This window comes from Rhineura floridana, chromosome 2, assembly GCF_030035675.1.
Source record: "Rhineura floridana isolate rRhiFlo1 chromosome 2, rRhiFlo1.hap2, whole genome shotgun sequence".
Taxonomy (NCBI): domain Eukaryota; kingdom Metazoa; phylum Chordata; class Lepidosauria; order Squamata; family Rhineuridae; genus Rhineura; species Rhineura floridana.
This window is the reverse complement of record NC_084481.1, coordinates 171243250-171264041: the sequence shown is the minus strand read 5'-3', so window position 1 is coordinate 171264041 and position 20792 is coordinate 171243250. Positions and strand designations below refer to the sequence as shown.

General features: G+C 43.3%; 1 protein-coding gene across 4 annotated transcripts in view; it reads left to right on the top strand.

The window, feature by feature from the left end:
* Nucleotides 1-407: 407 nt before the first annotated feature.
* Nucleotides 408-20792, top strand: part of PAK6 (p21 (RAC1) activated kinase 6) — a 69466-nt gene continuing 49081 nt past the window's right edge. For 3 of the 4 annotated variants that reach the window (XM_061613204.1, XM_061613205.1, XM_061613201.1), the window contains exon 1: nt 408-529. The gene's annotated coding sequence lies outside the window, so the exon portion shown is untranslated. The other variant, XM_061613202.1, reaches the window with a different exon arrangement.

Sequence of the window (20792 nt, the reverse complement as noted above, 5' to 3'; positions counted from 1 at the left end):
TCTGGAGAGCCACTGCCAGATGGACCAATGGTCTGACTCCTATAGGGCGGCTTCCTATGTTCCTATCACCAATCAGGGTGCTGGGGTGAGGTGTGGAATCTATTTGCTGCAAATGCAAAAGAAAAGTTTACGACTTGCTTGTGTTGAGATTGAGTTGGTCTGAAGAACCGAAGTGTAACTCTGGCATGATTCTTTCCAAAGCGTAACGACGCTTTCCTGTGTGCTCAATGTTTCGACACCTGCCTGGGCGAGGGGGCGTCTGGCATTTTCATATATGCTCGTCTATAGCAGCTGGCACAAGGGGAGCGCCAGTAAGGAAGCAGCTGCAAGGAGGATCTATCGTTGTGCGTATGTGCATGTGTAATGCTAAATCTTTCTGAAGCTCAAGAGATGAAATTGTAGGGAATTTTTGCCTGAAGCAAGGGATGTTTCCCTCCTCCTGTGACAAGCAGCAGCCTGCAGTCGAAGAGGGGCAGGGACTGAACTGACTCTCCCGAAGAGCAGAAGCACTCAGGAGCAGATCTTCAAGGTAAGACCCCCACTTTCACGACTGGGACAGAAGCAAGGCCTGGTGTGAACTTCCCCTTCGTGAAATGAGGTCATTTAAGTAGATTTTTTTTGGGGGGGGGGTTGAAGGCGTTTTGTTCGAGACCTCTCTGTGCTGCTATCTGAAGCTTCCTTCTCAGACTTCAGAATTTAAATCAGCCAATGGGAGCCTCTTTTCAATCCTTAAACCACCAACAAGTGGTGGGAAGAAGAACAACTTTTAACCCTAGAAAGCCTGCCTTCAGCTTGGCTAGACCACAGGAGGCATGATCTAAAAGGTCTTATTCAAATGGTCAGCCAGTTTGTGTTTATTTTATTTCTTAAATTTATATCCCATCTTTCCTCCAAGGAGCTCAAGGTGGTGTACGTGGTTCTCCCCTCATGCTTTTATCCTCACAACAACCCTGGGAGGTAGGGGAGAGAGCGAGAGAGCGAGCGAGAGACTGGCCCAAAGTCACCCAGTGAGCTTCACGGGAGAGTGGGGACTGGAACCCTGTTCTCTCAGATCCTAGTCCAGTACCGTAACCATTATACCACACTTGGAGAATACTACACAAGATAAGACTTGGGAGCTAGAAATTCCATAAACTGAAGACAGCATCATATTGGAATCATTGTGAACTTTATGGTTCCTGCTGTCCCTTTGCAGTCCACCTTAAAAGGAAGAGAACAGAAATCTCAAACAATGCCAAACCAATCATCTAAACAAACAGATCTTTCTAGATTATTCAAGGTTAGGAACTGCCATTATTAGGAGTGTAAAGGATATAAAAGATTCTGGTTTTAAACATTTGATTTTAGGATGCTCTGTGTATAAATACACTAGGGAGGAGGGAGGATCTTTTGAATACCTGAAATTAATCAGAAATGTTCCAAACTGGCCAAATGGTTAAAAAAAAAAAGTAAGCTACTGGGAATGTTTTCTGGGCTATGGTGGTAGCTCATTGCAGCAAAATCAACAAAGAGCCCTATGGCACCTTGAAGACTTAACAAATAACATGGGATAAGATTTTTGTGAATAGCTCTAATCCACAAAAATTTATGCCATAATAAGATTTGATTGTCTCTGAGATTCCACATGACAAGACCCTTTGTTGATTTTTTAAAACTGGGAATGTGTTCCAGATTAATTATTATTTCTGTATCATTCTTCGGTTAGACTTCTGTTTCTATAATAATACGTTCCCCGGCTGTTAAAATGTATATGCTTATTGGTTTCGGTAAAACATATTATAATGTGATCCATTTTGCTTCCCCTCTCTGCAGATTATAATGTGATTTTCCCCCTCCCCATTTCCATTTACTCGATCTCTATTCTCTGCACATACTTTTTGAGCTGTCAGTGCTTAGAAATGCATTTCATTTTTCCCTCCAACAAGTTTGTAAAAATGTGTCCTTTCATAAGCAAGATCTACTTAGATGTAGGGAAACTGGTCTGTTCAGTGCAGGTCCACAGACACACAATGAAAGTGTTCTAAATAATATATATCTGGCTTTCTGTTCTGCCATAGAGATATCCTTCATTCACCTAGTTAGTTCCTGTTTCTGTTAATCTTTTGCTTTGGTGAATTGACTTGATGGGCCACTGTGCCAATTTGACAGGCACAATGCTACTCTGTCTGTCATAGGATCTGGACCTCCCACCTTTGCTAGCTTGTATATTGAATTTGAAAAATCTGACAATGTTAGTAGTATTCCCGAACCTGGGGTTCCTCCAGACATTTTTTTTCCTGTGCGTTCATGATGATATTGGGGCAGTTATGCATGATTCCTGCTTTCAATACTGTGTGCATGTGCAGAAGGTTTATACTGACCATACTGCTTCATTTCCAATATGTGCTTGTCTCATACCTTCCTGCTGAAATCGTGTACCTTTTTATAACACAAAATATTCCAGGGGTTTTTTTTGTCCTGCTTTGGTTGGGATATGGCACAAGACTGCCACTCCATTTGATAATTATTTAGGTTGTACTCCTTTTAGCACAGGGACTATGTGCATCTGATGGTGCTATATAAATAGATAATGATGATGGTGGTGGTGGTGATGGTGATGGTAATGAAGAACTAATAAAGTGGAATGGTGTATGGGTGGTCCAGTATAACTCCACCACTAATGCGCTATTATTGTGTCAGTGACATGTCGCACAACACACCTGCACAAAAGCACCATTCTGGAGGTGCTCAGATATATAGGATTTCTGTACTGTACACGTATGGCCACCAATATGGTGCCCCCGAGTGCCGGTGTGCCCACCAGTACCTCCAGTGGCACCCACAAAATAAATATCCCCTCAAAACACACAAGAGACTGTTTGCTCTTCTTGCTAGTGGTTTGGCATTTCCTGCACAGAACATACCCTTTTAAACATGCTCACATTTCATTGGGTGCCAGGATTGGACACCCAGCCCCCCTCCTGTTCTGAACAGAGGAGAGATGCAAAGAGCTCTCTGCATGAGAGTTTAGTGGGGTGGCTGGTGTAGGTGCCTTTTTTCCATTGAAGAGTGGTACATGTCCACGTCATTTTGTGATCTGTGATCTGACTGTTTTATACTCTTCTCCGTGTGGCAGCTATCTTGTGTTATAACATTATTCCTACGACAGCCATTTTGTGACCGGTGCTCATGGCACTTTCTCAAAATGGGCCCCACGGGCCCAAAAAGGTTGGTGACTGCTGATGGTATGGTATAAATGAGTTGTAACCCAACTAAGCTATGGAAATTGCCACCATAATGCCACTTGCTCTGATCCAGTTATTGTTGATTCACAACTAGAAATTAGTTTCCTCTCCCTGCCACTGTATTTTGATAGATTCATTTTTCTGTTATCTTCTTTGCACAGGACACGCAGTAGGAAAACCTGAGATGTTTAGGGTCCATGTTGAACAACAAGGGTAACCAGTCAGAGTGGGGTGTGTATGTAGGAATACATAGTTTGTGTCACCACTCCCTAAACAAATGTATATGACGGCATCTATGGGCTCCTGCTGGGAAGAAGGGTGGGATATAAACCAAATAATAAATTAATTAATTAAATATCTCAGATGCACTTTCAAGCGTGCTTGGCACCAGGATGTAAATGATTTTTGGACACAGTTGTTAAGTCCATGGTTAAAAGGTGGTGGGGAACCATCTTTGGGGTGGGGTTGGAGTGGGGTTGTTGGATACCAGCTCCCATCAGCCCAGCCAGCATAGTCAATGATCAGAGTGATGGGACTTCAGCAACATCTGGAATATGAACAGCTGCAAAGGGCTTCTGTACCTTAATAATTGTGTAGAAGAGGGAATTTTGATAAATGCAGCTTCTCATGTAGGGAAGAGAAAAATGGCATCGGTTGAAATTCTTGCTTCTGGCATAACTATTCAAGATATAGGACCCTTCCTTGTCTTTCTTTGTAACTGGTTACCTTATTACAATGGTCAGAGGTTTATTTATTACAATTTCCATGCTTAGTTCTTTGGTTAATTTCATGGGGCTTTTTTGCTATCTGGAGAAAGGTGGGTAATTAAAAGGAACAGCACTAATGTTCCTTGGGGATGCAAATGCTTGACAAGCAAGAACCATGTGTTCTTAATTAAAATTGTCACTCTATGTTAAAGATACCAGTGAAATCCTTCGAGCACAGGTTATTAAAGGCCATTTGTATCAGTGAGTAATTGTTAGCAACACCTCTTGAACCAGCCATGAATAATACATCTCAAGGAGATGCTTGACAGTTACACAGATGTAACAAAAAGGGTGTGTGCACGATAACTTTGAGGTAGAATTGGATAGCGAACTTTCACAGGCTAAATTCAAATGCAGTTCAGAGTGGCAGTTGTTGAATTTTGCTCAAATATTTCATTTCCTCTCTGCTGATCTCCTGTAATTTCCTATTGAACTATTCAGTTCACTGGCAGGGCTATCACTGATGCCACAGTAGTCCTGCCATTATGAAACTGAAAAATTGGGATAATCTCACATCCAGATAGATATTAAAGTAATTCCAAAAGTCCTTCTAGGTCAATCTGCCATTTCCCAATTTTGTTTTCTATCTCTGCCATAATGACAGTTTGGGAAGTCTGAGAATTGAGATGTACATTTAGTGATTTAGTGTTTGGGGTGTGCTCTCTGACTATGTTGCTGGAATGACACTAAACAGCTGATACTAGGCCAGTCATAGGATCCTAATGTCTCAGTGCAGGAGTTTTGCTGGCCCTCCTTTTAATGCAGGAACAGGGAAACTGTGGCACTCCAGATGTCGCAGAGCTTCATCGCCCAATACTCCTGACCATTGGCCACGCTGGCTGGGGTTGATGTGAATCAGAGATGTCCTACAGCATCTGGAGGGCCACAGGTTCCCCTATCCCTATTTTAAACAATATTCAGCCATGGAGCAAGCCCAAATAGGGTTGCTTACCAGATCTTCTCCTGGATAATAATGCCTATCTTTTTTCTCTTCCCACCCTCCTTTTTTTTTTAAAATGTAGCCTTCTTGCTTTTGAAATGATGTGTTTGATTCATTTTATAACTATTTCCCCCCTTGGTGATTATTTATTTCAATAAAATTAAAAGCACCAACAGAGTATCCCTCACCTGTTCCTCTGCCAACCTCTTTGCTTACAGATCCTGTAGCGAGCTGGACTCTAGGGTGTTTTTTTTTACACACAGCAGGTGTAAGAGGAAGGTAGGTGAGGCAGAATAATCTTCTCTGTCTGAATTATCTCTCTGGAGAATATGCCCTGGACTGTTTAAACCAGGGATGGCTAACCTGTGGCCCTCCAGATGTCGTTGGACTCCACTTTTGATCATATCTGACCATTGGCAGCTGGGGCTGATGGGAGACTCATCATCCAACATCATCTGGAGGGTTGCAGAGACTTGGCAACCTTAAATCAAAGCAGTCATGTTGAAAGGATGTTTCTTTCTTTGCTGAGAAGCAGTTCAGACATTATGGAAACTGAGAATGTGAGTGTCTTGCGCTTCTGCTGTAACATGTGGATAGTCCAGGATCTCTCCTGTGGTGACATTCATGAGCTCTGGAGTTCATATTTGTCCTACTTCTTATAATATCTAAACTGGCTATTAAGTTTTTCAACTCATGACATTGTACAAAAGATGAGAGGAGACTTAATTAGCAGGGTGCTTCCTTGTGTCACACAAGTGTCCACTGGCAGTTACTAGACTTGATGGCTTATGCTGAGAGACAGCTGACAGCCATAGCATCCCACTGATTTAATGAAGCTAAAAGGTACTCAAAACTGTCCCTTTGACACAGATTCAAATACTACTTTCAGATTACCAGTTCCACATCTCACTTCTGTAATGTCTGCTCGAAGCTTAGTTGTTTTTTTCTCCCATCTTATTTACATGCAATCCAGTGACATCCAGCACTTTTCATTGCTACCAAAAAGTAAAATTTGCAATCTCTCGAGATACATTTTGAAGCTCAGTTGCTGGACATGATTTTAGGCAGAAAACAAGAAAGTATATTTTAATGCAAACATGTTTTTGTCCAGAAAAGGCAGTGTTTTGTTTCAGTGGCTTGTACCTCCAGAGTGGTCTGTTTCCAAACGATTGTGGTCTCCCATTAAAACCTGTATTTCTTCTGTAACAGTCAATTAAGACCAGATTAAACCAGAACTATTATTAGAAGCTAAAATGATGAAACTGAGGTTATCATACTTTGGACACATAATGAGAAGACATGATTTATTAGAAAAGATAATAATACTGGGAAAAACAGAAGGGAGTAGAAAAGGAGGAAGGCCAAACAAGAGATGGATTGATTCTAAAGGATGCCACAGACCTGAACTTACAAGATCTGAACAGGGTAGTTTACAACAGATGCTCTTGGAGGTAGCTGATTCATAGGGTCGCCATAAGTCGTAATTGACTTGAAGGCACATAACAACAACAAACTTTCTGCTGGCTATTCTCAGCCAGGGCCCCCAAACTCCATTGCCTATGTAGTGCCAGGCTCCTTTCATGCAAAGCTCTGTCCTTACATAGTTGGAGATCCTTGTGCATCAAAGAGGTATTTGGAGCCCTCTGTTCAAATGCTGATTAGCGCTGTCTTTATTGTACAATATTGCTATCTCTCTGTAGATCATATATTACAGATACAAGGAGTAAGGAAAGCACAAAAAAAGATTTGTTTGTTCCCAGAAATCATTATGTTATCATTATTATTCTTAACTGCTGTTTGACATTTATTAAGAGTTGCTTTGATCATTGGAAACATATTACACCAGCATTGGAGCATCTACACTGGCTTCTCTTGATCTTGCCAGGTGCTATGCTGTTAAGACAATAAATGGCTTGGACCTTAACATTCCTCACAAGGTTGTCTCTTCGCATGTCTCCTTAGCATTCTCTGGCCCTCTTCACAGACTATTTTTCACAGACTTTCACAGATTATATTTCAAGTACACACTTAAAATGCAAAATATAAATGTGACAAACAGATGCTGAGAAACATAGGGCCATCAGTAGGGCCAGCCCAAGATGTTTTGCTCCCTGAGATGGAGGACAAGATAACACCCACCCATCCCAAAGTCCACATGTAGAAGCTGTCTGGACTGGGAATGAAATCTTATTCCATCTGCCGTCTGAGGGCAGCAGGCTAGCTTAGGGTGTGCAGGGCAGGCTGTGAAGCAAACACACTCTGTCCAGCGAGTTCTCCTGCCCCGCCCAGCCTCAACAGCTGCTGCTTGAGGCAGCTGCCTAACTTTTCCTCATGGTAGGTCCTGCCGTGGTCATATGTGTACACTTCTCAAAGAGCAGTGGTTCTCTGCCGAGCATACACTAGATGGTAAACTGGGATTTGTTGCTATGTAATATCTGAAACAGCCTTCTGATATCAACAGTGTTGTGTCTGTATAGGAAAGGCAATGCAGAAAGGAATTCCCAGCATTGCCCCACAAGTGGGGAAGTAGTCTCTCCTCTTGGAAAACCGACAAAGCCTTGGGGGCTATTTCATGCCTAGATGCTTACTGAAAATGTTTGTTGGTTTGTCTAGGCATTTCCAGGCTGTAGATTGCTGGATTGTACCACTTGTCATTATTTTTAGTATTTTATAGCTTGAGTATTGATACCCCCCACACCTTTTTGATGGTTTTATCTGCTGATTATTTCTTCTTCTTCTTCTTCCACCTTCCACACATGTGACTCAAGGCAATGTACAATAAAACTGCTAACAAACAGTTAAAAACACAAAAACAGATGCCTTTTTAAAAGAATACAAAATAGTCACCCTTTGACAGACCTGTTCATCCATCCTGGGAAAGCCTGTCAGAACAAAAAAGTCTTCAGTTGTTTCTAGAAAGTGCAGATAGTGGGGTGCTGCTGTAGCTCAACAGAAATGCTTTTCCACAGAGCAGGGGCAGCCACACTGAAAGCCCTGCTCAATATTACTGTGGAGTGGGCTTCTGAGATCTTTGGAACTTGCAGGAGAAGCTCTCCTGCAGCCTGCAGTGACCTCATGGATATACAAAGGATAAGGTGGTCTCTCAAGTAACCTGGTCCTGAGTGATATAGGGTCTTATACGTTAGTACTAACACCTACATGTATATTGTTTTGTTATACTGTATGATTGAGTCTTTCATACTTTTAGAATCTTTGACTCCTTCTTGTAAGCCACTTGGAGTTATTTTTATATATAGTAAGCAGCCTATAAGTTGAATAAATAAAAATAAATGTTGACTTTATTTGATTACTTGATATTTGATAATTTTCAGCTGAAGATGGGAGTTGTCTCTGTTTAAGTATTTGTTTTTTTAATTGACCTTAAATGTTGAGAAAGTTTTGTCTGTATGAATCATCTGTGATTGGCCCATTCACACATCAAAGTCCTCAGTTATTGCAGATGTCAACAAGTGATGGACACGTATGTGTCATCCAAGCCCTAAGTCTTAAGTTTCTTTTAGGTCCTTATCTATTAGGACTGGCTTTTGAAGCCTGAGACCGAACCAATTTGTTGGGGAGAGAAGCACTTACATTTTCTGAGATTTTAAAATTGGGGTTTAATTGCAATTTTAATGGGATATTTTATATTTGTTTTCTATTTTTTTTTTACCACCCTGAGCCTTTGGGAATTAGTGAACTATATTATGAGCTAAACATTTTGAGAGATTTTATTCCTCCAGGCTGCTGTGGTTATTTTATTAAGGCTGAATTAGAGGTAGAGGACTCTGTGTTTTTATAAGTTAATAATGGCAGCTAGAGTACTGTGGGCTCAGTAAGATTCCCCCAGAGATTCTGGTTCATTAGGTAGCATCTGTGTTGTCTTATTGACAGTCTTCTAGTATTCATTATGTCCCATGAATGCTTTATAAGAGCCAGGTTCTTATTTTGATTGCTCTCCCTTTTTAATTCAGAAAGAACAAATTCCATGCAATGTAATCTGTACTCAACACTAAAAAATTACAGAGTATAGTGTTACAAATTAAGGTTGATATCCAGTGTTGGTCATAGTCATACTCAGGGTAGATGGACTTAAATCCATTGATTTCAGTAGGTCTGCTCTGAGTATGACTTAGGTGGAGACCACCCTAACAGACTGAAATTTATTCTGATTTGTAATTTATATTCATAGGCTCCTTTGACAATTCTAGTTATGTAGGAAGAAGCTTTGAATGGAAAAATCTGTCCCTTTTTTGGCAGTTGTAATATTCTAAGGGCAGTCACAGCAGATGCTTCACCTTATCCAGTGTGAAATCACTTATTTCAGTAGAACAAGTGATATTAGGATTGTCACACAAATATCCTTTTGTGCGTTAATTGGATTGCAGTCTTTGAGATTGCACAAATAAGCCCCACAGAATGCAGTGACAGTCAGGAGGGATAACCAATAGCAGGGATAACCAATGTGGTGCCTGCCAGATGTTGGATTATGACTCCCATCTAGAGATGTGAAGGCCTGGAAGAAAATTGAAACATTTGGGGGGGGATTTTGTCCTGTTTCCCCCCAAAATTTCTGTTTTTTCCTCTGAAAAGTTGGAAAAAATGTTTTTTACTGAATTTTTCCAGTTTTTTTCTGGGCCTTCACATCTGTGCTCCCATCTTCCCTGACCGTTGGTTATGATGGCAGGGGTTGATGGGAATTCTAGTCCAACAACAAGGAACACCTTGATGCATAGGATTAGATTCTTAGCAATACTATACAAGTTTAAGGCTGATTTGCAGTGCCAGTTGTTTTTCCTGTGAGAGGTTAGTGTGAACTATGTGGTAACTGTATTTTACTATATTGTATTTTTATTGGATTACAATTTGAAATCTATGGAATTCAATTACCCTGCTATTTTATGATATGGTGATATAGAAATACTTTTCTAAAATATATAAGAAATAAAAGAAGCAATAAAAATATAACTAAAATCATACAGCATCTAGCACAGCACATGACAATGGCTACAACAGGCAGACAAACCATGAAGTGGTCTGCCAAGACCCTCAGCAATTTTCAAGTGTTCTGTGAGTAAAAACATTGGGGAACCACTGATGTTGGTGAAAGAGAGAGGCGTGTTGTGGTGCAGTCCATTATTTCAGCTGTACAACAACCCTGTGAGAGAGAGAGGCTGAGGGAGAGAGCTTGCACTTGGGTCCTGCTTGCGGGCTTCCCCCAGGCACCTGGTTGGCCACTGTGAGAACAGGATGCTGGACTAGATGGGCCATTGGCCTGATCCAGCAGGCTCTTCTTATGTTCTTATGTTCTTATGAGAGTGACTTGCTCATGGCCACCCACTCTGGCCTTCCCAGTTGATCAGGGATTTTAATCTGGGCTTCCCATCAAGGAAATAGCAGAAACCATGGTTTGAGCTAATGCGCCACACTGGTGCTCACTCCTTTCCCTTCTTCAACCAAACCCAAAGGGATGCGTGTGAATGTTCCTTGATATTTTCCCAGGCTCCTGAATATGAAAAAGGACAGAGAAGAACCAAAACAACAAGAAGTAGTATTCAGGGAGACAGCCATGATTGCTACTATAAGAGATGGAGGAGAAATTTGATTTTGTATGCATTATAATGAGAAACGAACTAATTGGCACTTCTCAGACCAATATGTGAACTGAAGCGCAGGTATCTTATAGAATTTGCATGTCTCCAAATTTTGTGATGCAGCTCTGCAACAAAACAATATGTGCAAAAATACATATATCAGGGTGAAATGTGGATGTATTAATGAACATGACATTAAAATGCATCTTATTAGTGGAAAATTGCTTGGAAAGATGTGTGTGTCAGTCTGAACTGCATACAAAAATGTGTTTCTTAGGAGAAATTTGCACGAAAATGCTGACAAATTTCCAAGAGGAATTTTCACACAAGGAAAGGAAGCGCCATAAGGCTCCTGCTTTATGTTAGTGTGCTAAGTCAACAAATTGTCAGCTTCCACGGGCCTGAACATTTGTACACGGAGTAGTTTGTACAGAGGCAGATGGGCTCAAGTGCCTTTCACAAGGACAATTGCTAAAGACCAGAAATTGGAAAGAAGCCAAGTCCTGATTATTCTAAAAACAAGGCCGAAATGTAAGACTCTCTATTTTCTCAAAATGCAAGATGAGTTAACTGAACCAAGTAAGTGTGCTGTTCTTGTGGAAACTTATATCAATTGGCAAGATACAGCGTCTACGGGAAGTGTTTTATCTTAGCTCTTTGGACCTGAGCACGTTAGTGTTCAGCAACCACTGTTTGCATTAGATCCTTACAAATAAACCAAGTGCCTTTTATTTGTTGATGGCTTTGGGAGATGTGAACTCTGACCTTTTTATTTTATCTCAGACTCTTTCCAGTATCTTCCAGGCACACCCATTCTTTCCCCTTGGCTTGTGGGGAGTGGGGGGAATGCATCTCTAGAAGCCTATTTAGACTCACAAGAACGTCATGAAGAATGAATTAGAACCAGACCTTATTCTGTATGGATCTGTAAGGTGAATGAGTTCATTAATGAGCATGTCTCCTCCTAATATATATTTATATCAATGAGCAAGACTGCTGCTGCCATGCAATAACTAGAAATTCAGGGCTGGTCCTGAAATTTGCAAGCTGGGTGAAGAAACGTCAAGATTCATTAGGAATAGCAAAGGCTCTAGGCCCTGAGGCTCTGGGGATTGCAAGAGAAGAGCTAATGATCTCAGCAAAGTTTTAGTAAGTCAATCAGCTAAGAAGGGCTGTGTGTGGTGGGGCAGTTTTGGTAACTATAGACACTGAACTTAAGTGCAACGTGGGGTGGGAGCGAAGAGTCCCTTACATGGTAAACATGTATTACTGAAAAACACGATAAGCCAGCCCTGCTGCATTTGGGGGCCCTCCCGTTCATTCTGCTGAGTGGGGCCCTGAACATCTGCCCCCAAGTCCTTCTCTGATGGCACCTCTGACTGTGCAACCACATGGAAGTGCCCACTCACAGATCTCCGCACCTGAGTCAGATTCTCAGCCTCTCCCTTTCTAGCACCCCCTGATGCAGACACCGCAATGGAAAACCCAGACCCTACGAAGTCTGAGTATCAGCGTTATTCTGTCAGTTGAAATTCAAACCTGCACCTTCCCAGCATGTTTCTGTGTGCTTGTAGGGCCACGCCCTGAACTCAAACTCACAGCTAGGTGAACTGAGCACTGTACAAACATGTCAAGTTGGCCTCCACCCCCTTCTTGTCTCCTGCTCTGTTCCCCATCTGTCATTCTCTCCAAACTTTCCTTTGGAGAGTCAGCAGCTTTGCATGAGCTTGAGTTCCCCCTTCATTCCAAAGTGGTGGCACAGCGGTGGTAAGCTTCCTTAATGCAGCCAGGGCTGTTGGGTCTGCTTATTTTTCAGACTGATTTCTGACTGCTGCTCTCGCATCCTATTTGCGTACTGCTGGATTTGTCAGTTTCAGCGAACATCTTTGCTTTCGGGTTGCTTTGCTACTGAGGATTAACTCTTTCTCTGCAGAGCTGCATTTAAAAAAAATGAGTGCCAAGGAGGAATATGCTGAGCACTGATGTGCTCGCACAGTGAGAGGGAGCTTTGTGAGGCTTGTGCAGCTTTTTCTCCTTCAGGGATTATTCTGGGGCGGGGGGATAAGAAAGAAAACTGAAAGCTGAACTCCTCTGGGAAGGCCTTTACTCCATCTTCACTCCTGTAACCCAGCAACAACCGTCCACCAATCAGCTTTGCTCAATGGCAGAAGTAGAGTTTGCTTGCAGTCCTTTATTCCTTCTCCCTTGGAATTGTCCTCACCAGCATCATTACCGCAACCCTGATCTCCTTTCTCACCCTGTCATCTTCAAGACCTGTAGGAGGTGGACCTGCAAGTATATCTGTTAGGGGGCGACATGGTGTCTGTCTGGTGGGTGGGGTAGGGGGCTGACTGTGAACTGTCAGATTACGTGGAGTGTTGAGTGAAAATTGCACGGATGAAACTGACAAGAGGGGAAAGGGTTAAAAGATATATATAACCCCCACCCTCATCTATTTTAGATTACTGAAAAAGCCCTTGCCTACATCTCTGGGATGCTTTCATCATATCTGCTGGAATTTTGTGCAGTCCAGTTTTATTTTTAAACTATCAAGGAAATGACAAAATGTGCCTGAAGCTTTGTTATGTGGGTTTAGAGGAAATGTCAAACCCACATGTCCCTTAATCAAAAGGTAATTGTCACATGTGGTGATGGTGGTGGTGTGTATAATTACTGGCCCCGTGCAGGAATTGTCTGGCAACATTTGCTGACTGCTGTATATTCTTCTTTGCCAGGCTATTAAGGATAGAGTCTGCTCTGAGTTCAAACAGTGAAGAGACAGGAGACTGTTCTCCTGGTGAGTGAGGACTTCTAAATGTAATGGAACTGAGAAAGTTGAGTAGGATAAGGAGACACATGCTTAAAAGGTAGGACCTATTTGTGTGGTGCCATGCACCTCTCACCACCATGCACATAAGGTAAAGTCGGATGTGAAGAGTCAGGCCCAACGATCATAATTCTTCCCACAGTCAGAGGCAGTATGCTTCCGAATACCAGTTGCTGGAAACCGAGGGGAGAGTGCTCTTTGCACTCATGTCCTGCTTGTGGGCTTCCCACGGGCATCTGGTTGGCCACTGTGAGAACAGGATGCTGGACTAGATGGGCCACTGGCCTGATCCAGCAGGCTCTTCTTACGTTCTTAGCTTCTTATTGAGGAAAAAAGGTGATGGGCTGGCCCAAGACATTTTCCTACCTAAGGCAAAAGATGAGAAAGCACCCTCCCCACTGCCTTACCCACACATTCCATATACAGAAGCTGACCAGACTGGCAGTTAAATCCTACATCAACACTGATGATGGGATAGCATCCTCCGTTGCACTTGAAAGCAGCAGACTAGCTTAGGTCGTGCAGGGCAGCCACGTGGCATGCAAAGTTCTGTCCTTCAACACCTTGCTGTCACTCCCTTCCTGCCAACATCTGCTCACTAAGGCAGCTGTCTCGTTTGGCCTAATGGAACAGCCAGCCCTTTACAAATCTGGCTGTGCAAAAAATAAGTGCATACTATACTGACAGTTCCTGGGAAACTTCATGATTCTATCAAACTCATAGGCTGCTTCTTCTATGTGGCTCCATATAGTAACACGATCATTACGTTATGGGGGATGTCAGTGTGTAAATTGATTCAGCTCTCAGCTTACCACAACTTTACCAAAAGAGCTTTCCAAAAACAGCTTGTTTTGGGTGACATCAGCATGCAGTGAGCTGTGATAAAGCCATTATATGATCTGTTTAGCACAGACTCAGTGCTCCTCATCAAACAATTACTGATGTTGCATTACTCTTATTTTCCCTGTGATCAAAGGTTTTTCTTGGCTGTAGTAAAAACAGTAAGTTTAACTGACGTTTAGGCTGTGGTCCTATACACACTTACTGCGGAATACTTCAGACTTCAGAAGTAAAATGGCAGGTGGAGTTGCCAGTGGTACAAAAATTACATGGGTTTGTGCAACCCTTAAGAGTGATGAAATGTTAGTTCTTAGCCACTTGGTAAGCCTTTGTATTTTTCAAGTTTATAATTCATCTCATGGTTAGAGTTCTGTTGTGAGACTGATCTTTAAAATTCTCATTTGAGGGACTGCTGCAGCTATGTGAATCAATCCTATGTTTGCACCATGTAGGGCATGTACCCATTGTTTAGGCAGTTCCACAAAATGCTGATTTATTATATTGCACAAGTAAATTACTGCAGTGGTGTAGCTGGGCCTGGGGCTGAAGGCCAGGGTCCCATGACCACCCAGTGAGCTGCAGATGAATGAGGCAGTGGCAAGCAGGGCTGGCATCACCACCTAGGCATGGCAGGGCCCATCGTGCCTGACACTAGTAACAACATCCTTTCCTCCTGTTTGTCAAAGCATTTTCTAAATGGTGGTTGCTGGCCAAGCATGCACTTGGTTACAGATGTTCATTTAAACATGTTTACCTTAAAAATATATTATGCTTTTCTACAACGAAGTGGTGCTAATTTCCAAGTAAATGTGTTTGGCTTCAGGACAGCGGAAGCAAACTCCATTTTATTCCTGTAGTCATGATGGTGCTGTGCTTTAACTAAGTTTTAAAATGTAAAACTACATGTGCTCAGGGTATTTCCTTTCATATTTGTTTAACAGGGCTGGCAAACTTGTTGTTTTATCTAGAACCCCAAGTTCCATCAACTGCAGCAGGATGCAGAGGCACTTAAAATTAAAGAATTCCAGGACCAGGAATTTGTTTTGAGAGACTAAATGGAGCTTACCATCCTTCTTACCAAAACCAACTCCTGGTCTCTCCCCCATCCTGTTCTTCGTTTCAACAGTACAATTTAGGGAGGGCAAGTTATTTTGTTGTTGCCATTATTAAGCAAACGCTTGTGACAAGCACATTGCGACAGGAGGGAAATTCCTTATTTCTTCATTCCATTTATTATCATTAATTCACTTTATTACCCACGCTTCACCATAAAGTCCCAGGGTGCATTACAACAATTTAAATACAATATTAAAAGCCAGTTTAAATCAAATTACAGTCACAAGAATAGGGTGGGTCCTAAAATCTCTCTCTCTCAAGTGTCAGTCTAGGGTGAAGAGGTGTGTCTTCAGCATATGATGGAAACTGCATAATGAAGATGTCAGGCGTACCTCTGTGGGGAATTCTACATCTTAGGGGCTGCCACAGAGAATGCCCTCTCCTGGGCTGCCCCCCCCAAACCTCTGAGAACAGTGCAACTGCCAAGTAGGCCCTCTCTAGTGATCTTAACATCCAAGAGGACCTGTAGGGAAGGAGGGGTCTTTCAGCTGTTTGGGACCTAAGTCATTTAGGGATTTAAAAACTGATGTGAGCTCCTTGAATTGGGCCTTGAAGTGAAATGGCAATCAATGCACCTATTTTAACACAGGGGCTAGATGTATTTTAAATGGAACCTCAGCTAGTAATCTAGCTGCCACTTTTTGGACCAGTTGAAGTTTTCACATCGTCTTCAAGGACACCTCCACATAGAGTACATTGCAAAAATCTGGAGTACAATAGTCAAGTCATCTCTGTCCAAAAGGCGCCATAATTAGCAAACCAGCTATAGCTGGAAATAGACACTCCTAGCCGCTGGAGCCACTTGAATCTCCAATGACCATGTTGGATCCAGGAGTACCTCCAAGCATTTAGTGAGAGGTATGTACAGAATAGATCCTTAAGGTTGATATAACACATGAATGAAAGCTGCCTAGTGCAACATCTCTTGAAAGCTTGCAGCTGAACTGTTTCTTCCATTTAAAGGTATTGTGTTTCAGGTGATCTGAGGTAACATGAATGCTCTGTGTGTCATGTTTCACTGATGAGAGCTGTTTCACACATGGAAATTATCACTTGTGGTCATTAAGTAATGAACTTCTATGTGTGAATGCTACAGTGTACATACATGCCATGAAATGGGAGTAGTTAAGGGTTCCCTCCCCTGGCTCTAAGTCTTTGGGGTGATGAACAGGTGCAAGCCAACCAATATTGTGCACAGCTTGGGTACTGACACAAATTTATATAAATGGTTTCCCATGAGTTGTTCCTGGAGGAACAAAAATGCTAATTTAAGCAGACAAAGGGAGAAGTTTATTTTAGGCAGTGGGGGCTCGCAAGGAGGGCTTTTGGGGGCTATAAGGCTAGTATGGATGGGGGGCATTTGTGAGCCTCCTGATTGATTCAGAAAAATGAAATGCCATGTCCTCCACTACCCCTTTTCCAAAGCAAACAGCTATTTCTGGAAGTTTTAGCTTGGCTGTATTCCAAGGCAGACTGAAGTGAACTTGGGAGCTTGGGAGAGCTTGCCCATCCCTCGATCCTAGTGAGTTCACATTCAGAGAACTCCCATCATTTCATTTGTCCACACCCTAAGATTTTATCTATAGAAGCACCCAGGCTCACCAAATGACATGTGTCATTCATATTTTTAAGAAGATAAAAGCCAATGTCTTTAGGCTCTTGAGGGTTCTTGTTGGGTCCATATCAGGTGTTTAGGAGGAGTCTTAGTAAGGAGGGTCATGGGTGATGACACCCCAATTTCAATGATCATGGGTAGAGGGAAGTATAGCCATGGGGAGGTGGTGAATTACCATAGAAGACGAGGGCAAGGCTATCTATGCCTTGTTCCTTGCTCCCACTCCTCTCATGGATGGGTTCCTCGTTGCTCATCTGCTGTGCCCACTGGCCTGTGTGTGCTGTTGTTTAACGTCAGATCAGTACACAATAAGACCACACTCATCCATGATTTGATCATGGATGAAGGTGCCGATTTGGTGTGCATTACTGAGACTTGTGTGGGTGGGCTGGAAGGAGTTGATTTGACCCAGCTTTGCCCACCTGGATACTCAGTGCAACACCAGCACAGGCTACAGGGATGGGGGGGGAGTTGCTGTGGTCTACAGAACTTCCATCTCTGTCACCAGGAAACCACTCTGTCTTGGAGCTGGCTGTGAGGGCCTGCACCTGGTATCAGGCCAAGGAGACAGGAAACTAGGGTTGCTGCTGGTGTACCTTCCACACTGCTGCCCAGCAGCTTCTCTGACTGAGCTGGCGGAGGCCATCTCGGCTGTGGTATTGGAGGAGCCCAGAATGATAGTACTGGGTGTTTTCAATGTCCATACTGAGGCTGCCTCTAGTGTCCTGCTTGGGACTTCATGGCCTCCATGAGGTCCATGGGGCTGTCTCAAGTTGTCACTGGCCTGACACACAGGGCAGGGCACACCCTCGGCTTGGTTTTTGCTCCAGATGGAGGAAGGGGTGGTCTGGAGATGGGGTGGTGGATATCACCCCATTGTCATGGTCAGACCACTTCCTGGTGAAGTTTAGACTTATGGCTCCAATCCTTCCCTGCAGGGGTGGTGGACAGATTAAGATGGTCCATCCCCAGAGACTAATGGAATCCACTGGATTCCTGAATGCCCTGGGGGAGTTCCCAGTGGATAGAACAGTTGACCCTGTTGAAGCCCTTGTCACGCTGTGCAAGGCGCATCAGGCTTTTGACACGGTTGCCCCTCGAGCACCCTCTCCAGCATTGTGGAGCCCAGTTTGCACCTTGGTACACCAGTGAGGTAAGGGCAATGAAACAGGCTGGACAACGGCTAGAGCGCAAGAGGCAAAAGACATGCTGTGAGGCTGATTGGGCATAAGTAAAACATCATAACCGTGCCTACTGTGTGGCGGTGAGGGAGGCGAAGAAGGCCCACTTCTCTGCCTCCATTGCATCCTCAAGTAGCTGTCCAGTGGAGCTTTCCTGTATTGCCAGGAGTCTGTTGACATCAACTCCAGGAAATGGAGTTTTAAACCCTTCGGAGGCCACTGTGAATTGTTTGCAAGGCACTTTAAGGGTAAAATTGCTCACCTCCGTAGCAGTCTTGATGCCCCATCCACATCTACTGTAGTTCCCAATGAGGTGTCCAGTGCAATGTCTGCTGCAACTTCTTGGAAATGGTTTCAGTTGATGCAACCTGATGACATAGACAAGGTGCTTGTAATGATGTGGTCAGCAATGTGTCCTCTTGACCCTTGTCCTTCTTGGCTTATTAAAGCTTGTTGAGGGGGTTTAACTGAGTGGATCCAGGGTGTGGTCAAAGCTTCATTGCAGGAGGGAGTGGTTCCAGCCGCCCTGAAAGAGACGGTGATCCGACCACTCCTGAAAAAGCCCACCCTGGACCTATTGGTTTGCGACAATTACCGACCGGTTGCAAATACCCCCTTCTTAGGGAAGGCGATTGAGAGCGTTGTGGCACAGCAATTGCAAGTACTCTTGGATGAAACAGATTATCTTTCCCCTTTTCCCAGGCATTTTAGCATGTGTTTTTAAATTGCTTTTTAAAAAATGTGTTTTTAAATTTGTATATTTGTTTTTAATGTTTTTAATTGTTGTAAACCACCCAGAGAGCTTCGGCTATGGGGCGGTATACAAATGCAATAAATAAATAAATAAATATTATCTTGCCCCATTTCAGTCTGGGTTCAGGCCATGGGACTTAATTGGCCTTGGTTGCCCTGATGGATGACCTTTATCGGAAGAACAACAGGGTGGTGTGACCCTGTTACTCTTACTTGATCTCTCAGCAGCCCCTTCTGGGCTGACTTGGTGAGATGGGTATTGGAGGCACTGCTTTACATTGTTTCCGATCCTATCTCCAAGGTCATTTTCAGAGAATAGCATTGGGTGATTGTCTTTCAGTCCCCTGACAGTTGTGCTGTCGCGTGCCGCAGGGTACCATGTTGTCCCCCATGCTGTTTAATATCTATATGAAGCCATTGGGAGCAGTCATCAGAAGATTTGGGGTGAAGTGTCAGCGGTATGCTGATGATACCCGGCTCTGTTTCTCTGTAACATCTGAATCAGGAGTGGCCATACAAGCCCTGGACCGCTGCCTGGACTCGATGGTGGGCTGGATGAGGGCCAATAAACTGAGTCTGAATCCTAGCAAGACAGAGGCACTGTAGGCTGGTGGTTCCTGAGTTCGGATAATTGGTCAGTTGCCTGCTTTGGATGGGGTCGTATTCCCTCTGAAAGAGCAGGTCCGTAGTCTAGGGGTGCTCCTGGATCCATCTTTGTCACTAGAGGCCCAGATGACCTCAGTGGCTAGGAATGCCTTTTACCAGCTTTGGCTGGTAAGACAGCTGTGGCCGTTTCTGTACCGGGATAGCCTGACCACTGTTGTCCACACACTGGTAACCTCCAGGTTGGATTACTGTAATGTGCTCTATGTGGGGCTGCCCTTGAAGCTGGTCCAGAAGCTGTAGCTGGTGCAAAATGCGGAGGCGAGACTGCCTACTAAGGCAGGATATCACCAACATGTCACCCCGCTGCTGAAAGAATTGCACTGGCTGCCCATTTGCTACCGTGCCAAGTTCAAGGTTCTAGTTTTGGTGTACAAAGCCCTATCCAACTTGGGACCGGGATACTGGCGGGCCCCGCTTATACGGCAGGTTCCATTCCAGACCCCCGCCGTAAAGTGGAAATCGCTGTAAAGCGGAACCCCATTGAGTATAATGAGGTGCATTGTGCGAAAATGACACGAAAATGCTGCAAAATGCCGCAAAAGCGGCAATATCAGCTTTAAAATGGGGAATGAAAGCTGCCGCATTAGCGGAACGCCGGAAAGCAGGGCCCTACTGAACCTGAAAGACCGTCTTATCCCTTATATACCCAGTCGATCACTGTGCTCTGCAGGTGTGGGCTTCCTGCAGATACCATCTTATCAGGAGGTCTGTTCTGCACAAGGTAGGAAACTGACCTTCAGTGTGGCGGCACCTACCCTGTGGAATTCCGTCCCCTTAAATATTAGGCAGGCGCCATCTCTGCTATCTTTTCGGCACCTATTAAAGACCTTCCTCTTTCAACAAGGCTTTTAAGTTGAGACCTTATCCCAGTCTGTGTCTGAATTGCTTTTTAATATGTTTTAAAACCTTCTTCTTTTAAAAAAAGATGTTTTGAAAACTTTTTAAAAAATGGTTTCAAAGATGTTTTGTTTTAATGTTTTTTAAAGTCTGTTTTTATTATGTTTTAAAGTGTTTTTAGTGCTTTTGTTTGCCGCCCTGCTTTCCTGCTGGAAGGGCGGGATATAAATCAAATAATAAAATAAATAACTAAATAAACATGTTTGTTACGGAAAAATAAAAAAGAGCAACAAAACAAATCGAAACACCACAAAGAACACACAATCCCACAGTTCAGGCTTTCATTTTTATTTTATTTTTTACCCTTTCTACCATCTTGGAGTAGTTTTGCACAAAATATTGGGCTCTGGTAGTTTTTCTCATGTGTCCCCAAAT